This window comes from Labrus mixtus, chromosome 2, assembly GCF_963584025.1.
Source record: "Labrus mixtus chromosome 2, fLabMix1.1, whole genome shotgun sequence".
Taxonomy (NCBI): domain Eukaryota; kingdom Metazoa; phylum Chordata; class Actinopteri; order Labriformes; family Labridae; genus Labrus; species Labrus mixtus.
The window spans coordinates 27555166-27563329 of record NC_083613.1 but is presented as its reverse complement, the minus strand read 5'-3'; positions in this window follow the sequence as shown (position 1 = coordinate 27563329).

The following is an 8164-nucleotide window of genomic DNA, read 5'->3' as shown; positions in this document are numbered from 1 at the left end:
TGCACCAACATATTTTTAAAAAAAAGGTGCAGCTACACCTAGTTAGCTTGTTTGCATGTGAATTGTTTGCACAAATACACACACACACACACTTGTGAGCAAAGGACACATTCAGTGTGAATATAAATGAGTTTGTTTGAATTTTGCAGCTTGCATAGTCCTGCACATTTACACCCAGTTTTCATACATTTATCAAAGTGCGCGCTTGTGTGTGTGTGTGTGTGTGTGTGTGTGTGTGTGTGTGTGTGTGTGTGTGTGTGTGTGTGTGTGTGTGTGTGTGTGTGTGTGTGTGTGTGTGTGTGTGTGTGTGTGTGTGTGTGTTCGTGTTCCTCCCTTGCATTCGTACACATCCTCGTGTGTCTGAGTGTGTGTTAAGTGTGTCAGGATAATGGCTTGTTTGTTTATTTGCCGTTTGACACCAGTCCGCCCTCTCCTATTGATTAGCGCTCCTGCCTCTCTCTTTAGATCTCCTCCCTGTTGGCTGGTTATGAAAACACTATTGCTGAAGAGACAAGTACTTTGCCTAAAGGCTTCAAACGCCACGGTGCTGTGATTTCACAGGTGGTCATAGAGAGGTGGATCCAATATCCACGGCTGGAATCGACCACCAACCCAACACCACTTATGGTTTCACTGAACCACTACTTAATGTCTCTCTGTTGCTCACGTTGACAGTCAATTAAAAAAAAAAAAAAAAATGTTCTTTGTCGTTGCCCCTTTTTCTCTTGTCTCGTCCATTCCTCTCACGCACACACTCCCATGTTCATCCTGAAAGATCAGCTGTTCAGTCTGATGTCTGCGGCCTGGTTGAGTAGGTGACATATTGCAACTTGTCTCGTGAGTCTTAAACAAAGTACCCCCAGTGCAGCCAATAAATCTATGGGAACCATTAACTCGTGGCTTGGGACTCAACCTCATCATTTAGAGACACACATGCACTCACACTTTTGCACACACACACACACACTTTCTTTTCTTTTCTGCACCATCAGAATTCTGCAGACTATTGTGCCTGTGCGTGATGTTAGTTAAAGCCCTCTGTTTTCTGCATTAGAAATCTCATTCATCAAAACCTGCCATATCAACCCAGGTACTCACCCTGTTACCCATAATGCAAATGAAACACGGAGACACAAAGCTTTTATGTAAAAGAAGACATTTTGTATTTAGAAAAAGATGTAATCCGAGCTGCTAAATGAACAAACCAGCGCTCTATATGTGTGAATTATTTCCTATGAAAGATATACAAGTCTGTCTTTTATTTTCTGCATCTTTCCTCCTCCCTTTAATTTTGTTCCTCCCACCACTACTCACTCCTATCTCCATCCGTCCATCTTTCCATTTCCTCCCAGCGCTTACCTCTCTATCCCTTCTGCCTCCCTCCATCCCTCAAGGAGAGTGATAATATTTGTTTACCCATCCCCCTCCATCCCCTCTCGTCCTCTTGACCAAAAGTGAAGGACGAAGCACACCCCAGCCAGCAAACTTCACTGAAGCCGATACACTTTAAAGTAATCCCCCCCTTTTTTTTTGTACTTCGTCCTTCCTTCAAACATGCCTGCACTGGACATTTTTTTCCTATCGTCCAAACTCTTTGTGCTCCTCCAGGGCCTCATTTTTTCACGAGTCATTAGCATGTATTACTGTCTCCTTTGCCTTTAGCTTCAAGTGCAACTCATCTCCAGAACTCCATATCTATCTATCAAGGCTATACGGCTATAAGTCCAACATCGTCGAATGGTCTGCAGAGGGTCGGGGGTTGTGATAAAACGAGTGGGTGAAAAATCAATCCAATGCCCTCCTAATTTGAGAGAGAGGAAGGAGGACGAGGTGAGGAGGACAAGCACGGGCCTGAGAACGCAGCCAGCAGTGAAACAGAGAAAAAGGAAGTTACCAAAGTAAAGGGAGGGAAGACTGTGAATATTAAGCCTTATAAAGATATATTTTGAAGGCTTATGAATCTTTAAGGGGAGATAAGAAAAAAAGACAAGGACATAAGGAAGAACTTTAAGTGGACTAGATCTATTCCTTCAAAGTAAAAAAAAAATCGAAAGAAGCAGGGCTTTGACTGTTTATGTGCCATGACTCTACTCCAGTTCTCTGTTCGCCGGATCTAAGAGCGGGCTAAGATTCCCACTTACTACTCCTGCTTTTTGGTGCCAAATTAGGTTCATTTGGATGCAGCACAAACACAAACAGACTCAAAAGCGTACAGGTTGATTAGGCAAAAGAGAGCTGCATATATTAGCTCGGCTGCAACTTTGTCAGCTGACTCTCTCACAATCTGTGGGTAGCGCGGTTGTTTAAAGAGTAAAAACGTCACCCGCAGGTAGACCTCAGTGCAACTCTTTCTCATTCATACATGCATGTCTTAGGGAACCGATGCATTTGTTGCAGACTCTCAAAGCAGCTGGGGGAGACGCGTTGCTGCACACTTAGACACAATGGGGTTTCCCTCTTGCTCGTGCGTAAAAACGGTCGCCGTTGTGAAACCTCCGCGTTTAGCGTGCATGCATGCATGGCGCTGTCCTTGGAACAAAAACAGTGCGACCACTGTACCTCACCTCTGACTACAGTAGGTCAACTGCATCTTTATTCCAGAAATCAGCCCTATTAATAATTCATACAGCGGCATCAATATTTCAGTCACAAGCATTCGTATTTCTGTCCTGCCTGTAAGAATAAATCATTAATGGCAGACGGAACTCTTAAAAACAACAAAAGCAGAGAGTTGGTGTGTGTGCGTGTATGTGTATGTGTGTGTGTGTGTGTGTGTGCGTGTGCGCATGCTTTTGTCCATCCAGACATGTGAGCTGCAGACCCTGGACACCCTCTCATCACTATATATCTCATCCCCCCCCAATCCTCAAATCACTTCTGCAACAATGACTTTAACACTCTAGCTGCTCAAGTGTGTGCTGCTGATTAAAAGGAAATTAGTCTTTATTTTTAAACCGACTTATCTCCTCGCCCTCAAATGGGAAGTCCCATGATTTTATGTTGAAATTGCTTTCCATTTTTTTTTTTTTGCAACTATCACATTTACTGGAAGTGTAATGGCTTTCACATTGCTGTGTAGTCCAATAAAGAATGTCAGGCCTGACTTAAGGCTGCAGTGACCAAGCAGCTTTGGAGCAATAAATAATTTTACAACTGCTTCCAAGATGAGAAGTCAGAATAGAGACTTGGTCTCCTTGTATATCACCGGAAACTTTAAACCAGAGCAAAAATGAGAACAATCTTTCGGTTGAATGCGGTTCAGTTTTTGTTTTGTTTTAAAAAACAGACAAAAAAGGCCAATGATGCTTGATATCTTTCTCTTTTTTTTTTTTAATCCTTTGGAGGTGAATGGGGCCACCACATGAATGCCACACCAGCGTCACTAACATGAGGGCTAGGAAAATGTCTTCACAGCTCTGTGGTTTCATTGTCATCAGTATTCACTGACCAGAATGGATGAGAGTAATAGCTGGTAAAATGGTCTGACTGTCACAGAGCAAATTACTTTCATTTCAACGTCGCGCCATCAAGCCGCGAAATCCACTGACATGTAAATAGGAGGCTAAAAAAAAAGGGAAAGGCACTTACATCGAAAGTCATTGACATGTAAATACCAGAGGCGGGAGATGAAAGGGGGGAGGTAGAAAGGAGGGAGACAGACAACGGTGAGAGAATAGCAGAATGCTTTTGAGTTTTGGAGTGCTGTAATGGCCCCATCGCTCTCATTCAGGTTTCATTTAAATGACGAGGAGGGCAATTTGATTGATAGAATCTTAGACGGAGCTTTCTCTTTCTGAATCAAAACCCTTGAAGAATGAGCAATAACACTCTACTCTTTATGATACCGCCTGCACCCCACCCCGCATGGACTATCTCTCCTCTCCAGCCAAGTGCAGCGCCACCCATGTGAGACGGAGTAGTACACGAGTCACATAATATCCCCCTCTTTTGCAGCGAAAATGGCTTCCTCAGCGTGTCAGGCGCCGTGCTCCAATGGCTGCCTCTGTTGCATCTCTTACCCATGCTGTATGAGTGATGACAGGGAGCAACTGGCTTCCATTGGGATCTAATCAAATGTGAGGGCCCGTGCGGCATGCAGGCCTGATAGAGAGGCGCTTTAACAGAGCTGCTCAAGGGAGACTCATCCATCAACCTGCAACCAAGCAAAGAGCACCGGGCTACCGCTGGCAATGACGGAGAGCTTTGCCGACCGGCTCAATGGAGGTGAATGTGTTCCTGCACGTGTGTAGGTGCAACAGATATACAGTACAAGAGGAGATAATCACGTTATCCCCCTGCTTTGAGTCTGACTTTAAAGTGAGTTATGTCTGACAGTACAGACATCTGATATCTGACAAGGCCACTAACACAGTTATTTGGCGTCGGGTGATGCCTTCAGGAACACACCGGCTTGCAAAGAGCATGAAACTTATAGTGCAAGTATCTTATCACCAGCTGAAAGTGATCACTTAAAAAAGATAGGTAGTCTTCTTTAAGCTGCTCTTAGGATGCCGAACATCATTGATTATTTTTTGTTCCCACTCTGTCTCAAAATGTGAGTCAGCAAAATGACATCAGCTACATATTCTATATTAACCAAGTAAAAATGTTTGAAATTGTCCGGATACGGCGACTTTACCTTGTTTGAACTTGTTTTTTCAACTTGAAGAAAGCACTTTAAGTGGAACAAAGAAAAAGAAAAGGCTGCGTGAACTAAAGATTCTGAGAACAGATCATAGCAGGGAGATTTTTATCTTTTACGCTGCTCTTTGGGAGAAAAATATGAAACGGGAGAAAACCCCGAGCGAAAGAGACAAGAAAAATGAAATAAATGAAGATCTGATAAGAATCAAATGATTTGTGGCTTTCAAAATAAGGGATACGGTGGAGGATGTGTGTGTGTTTCCTCCTGTTTCTTTATCTGTGCAGACAGCAGGCCTATGAGGTCACTAGCTAATCACAGTGGAGGTTAGATTACTATCTTACTATCTTCCAAGCACCTCCTTCTTCATCTCTATCTTTTCATCTCACTTCTGGCCTCCCTCTCGGCTACTGTCTGAGATCCTCTACTGAGCCAAGGCTTCAGATAATATTTGTGTGTATATATCGTGTCGTATATATCGCAGAATGGAGGGTTTTTTTGGCTTGAAAAAAGTAAGTAATTATGGGAGGTTTAGCGAGTGCAGCAGCGGGTGTTACGTTTCTAATCAAGCATGGCATTGACTTTGTGTTTATTTAGTGCTTATTTATTGTTTGCTTAGTCACATTACCCTCTCCACTGTGCCCCTGTAGTGACACAGCTATAATTCACCCCCCCCCATAATTAAATATCTGGCTGAAAACTCAAAAGCCTGATTTTCTCCAATTGAATTCCCAATTCCGCACAGATACGCCGCATCAGCTTACAGATTCACAGAGGCTCTGGGTTGGAGGACGATGGCAGGCAGGGAATAAAAGTGGGTATTGAGAGAGAGAGAGCGAGAGAGAGAGAGAGGGAATGGAAAAGGAAGAGGGAAGAAAGTGAAGGTGCAAAAACTTGAACTAGACAGAGAGAAATAGATCAGGGAGAAGCTATAAGACGTAGATTTCAGTGCCAGGACAACATTTGGCCAACCCTCTCCTTCTGGGTGCAGCCCAAGCACTAAGAAATGGATGACACACACTGGCATCTGTCTATTTGTATGTCATCGCTTCATGTGTGTGTGTGTGTGTGTGAGTGTACGTGTGGTCACTGGAGTTTAGAGATTATGGTGAGAGGTGAGGCCAAACTGACAGCAGCTGTTGACATAAAAACCACATGACATTGATTTATTTTTGATTCGGGCTTAAGACCCTTTCCTTACCCCTCAACTTGCAGACACACATACACTCACACACACACACACACACACACACGGTTATAAGTCAGTATGATTGATATAAAACCTGTCATACTCTCTCTCCCTTGCTGTCAGGCTTCTCTTATCTCCATGGCGACACAGTGACAGGCCTCCATCTATCTTTGACGCGCACACACGTACTATTCGCTCACAAACACCCAAACATTATGAAACACATGTTCACAATTGCCATATTTTGTTGTTATTATTCTTTTACTAGAATTTGTGCCTTTCTTGCTTTGTCATCTGTTGGAGTGACACTCTTGCTGGAGTGACACTCCAGGCTGCTGGAGTGACACTCTTTCTCCGCACAGATAATTTAACTTTCATTTCAAACTTTGCAAAAACACACACACACGCACACACACACACACACACACACACACACACACACACACACACACACACACACACACACACACACACACACACACACGCACACACACACACACACACATTCATGCTTGTGTTTTATTTGATTCTACCAGAGCTTCTTTCCCTGATAACTTAGCCACAACTGTGATACAGAGTTTGGACTTTTTATAGAGGGGGATTTCTTGGAGTTACATCTGGACTTATACTGGGTCAGAATGAAAACAGCAGCTCCCCTCCTCCACGCAAGAAACGACAAGAAGCCACACACACACACACACACACACACACACACGCACTTACACACATTTGAAATATTGCACGACTTCTGCATCAGAATTCAGATCCTCTTACTGTTGTCACTTCAGTCAACAGGTCCATCAGCTGTTGGTCGAAGCAGAGTGGCAGAGGGGGGAAAAAAGAGGATAGAGAGTTAGACAGATAAAAAACAGACACAGCAGGTGAGCGGTACATTTGATTATGGAACACTATCTCCCTCTAGTGGACAAAGGTGGAACTCGCAGAACTATTTCTGCCTCACTTTGTCCTTTGCACCTTCCTACCATATAGTGCCGGTTTCTCTGACTTTCTTATTTAATCAACACATGCTGCTTCAGGCCGTGCTGATCCTAATGTCTTAGAATATTTTAAAAAAAAACACACAACTCTTCCTACTCTCAACCTCCCTCTGGTCTGAGAAACATCAAAGAAAACCAACAACAGAGTCATTCTGTGGCTCAATTGGTAGCATCATCGCCTCTCAACCGGAGGGTCGAGGGTTCAACCCCCAGCTGAGCAACATGTCCGATGTGTCCTTGATTCTTAACCCTGCATTGCTTCAGTGGCGATGTATGATTGGATTAATGTTGTACTTACTCTCTGATGTATGTCGCTTTGGATAAAAGCATCTGCTAAGTGAATTGTAACATTCCCAGGCTTTTCTACGACGATGATGATGTTTGTGTGTCATCACATTCATAGAGACTGCATACTTGTCTTTCTTTCGGTACATTGATAACAAGCGGTACAATCTTCTGTGTTCAGTGCTTTTGGAAGCAAAACAAATATTTTTAGCTCAAAGAGCTAAGGTGCTGCACACACTGTGACATCTTGCTCTGCCCCAATACGACAAACTAAATCCCAAAAATACAGCTAGGAGTTTGGGGTTATTTTTATTCAAGAGAACAAGACTTGATTTCGTTTCATATCTACTCTTCTGTCTGGACACACCTCTGCTGAAAAGGAACATGCAGGCCCTTTTCCACTTTTCTTGAAAAATTGGCCACGAGAGGATACTTTACATTATATTTCCTGTTTGTTTGTTTTGTGTGTTTATTTGTTTTGTCAACCTACATCCTAATTACTACAAACAATGGAGCACCTTTAAGGGAACGTGTCTTTTAACATTTACATGAAAATTTTCATCCCCATTTGACTGCCAAAGAAGGCACTCTATCACATGTTTTATCTCTCACTATATTCATTTATTCTGAATGATACCGCCCTTGGAGGGTTTTTTTTAAGTCTTATTTTCAAATATTTGTAAACAACATGGGGCAACCATAGAAACCCTATAATTGGTGTAGGGTACTCTTTGCATAGCTGACCAGCCGAGAGAGCATAATGTTGCTTTCATGTACATTATAGAAGGCCCCTCTGAAGCTTTTTTCCCCTGACCAATGGGGCTTACCTACGCATCTATAAGTGCCTATGGGATGATCTATAGGTGGAATCCTGGGTATATATGGGCTATGACGAGCTAAATAAACTCTGCAGGTAAGCCATCATTATTTAAAGGTCATACTAGGTAAATCAGGTGTCTCAAAACTGGGATGGACCCTGAAGCGTGTCACTCACACACACACAACCCCTAACAAGATAAATCCAGCATCCTTAGAGAGGCGCACACTTGC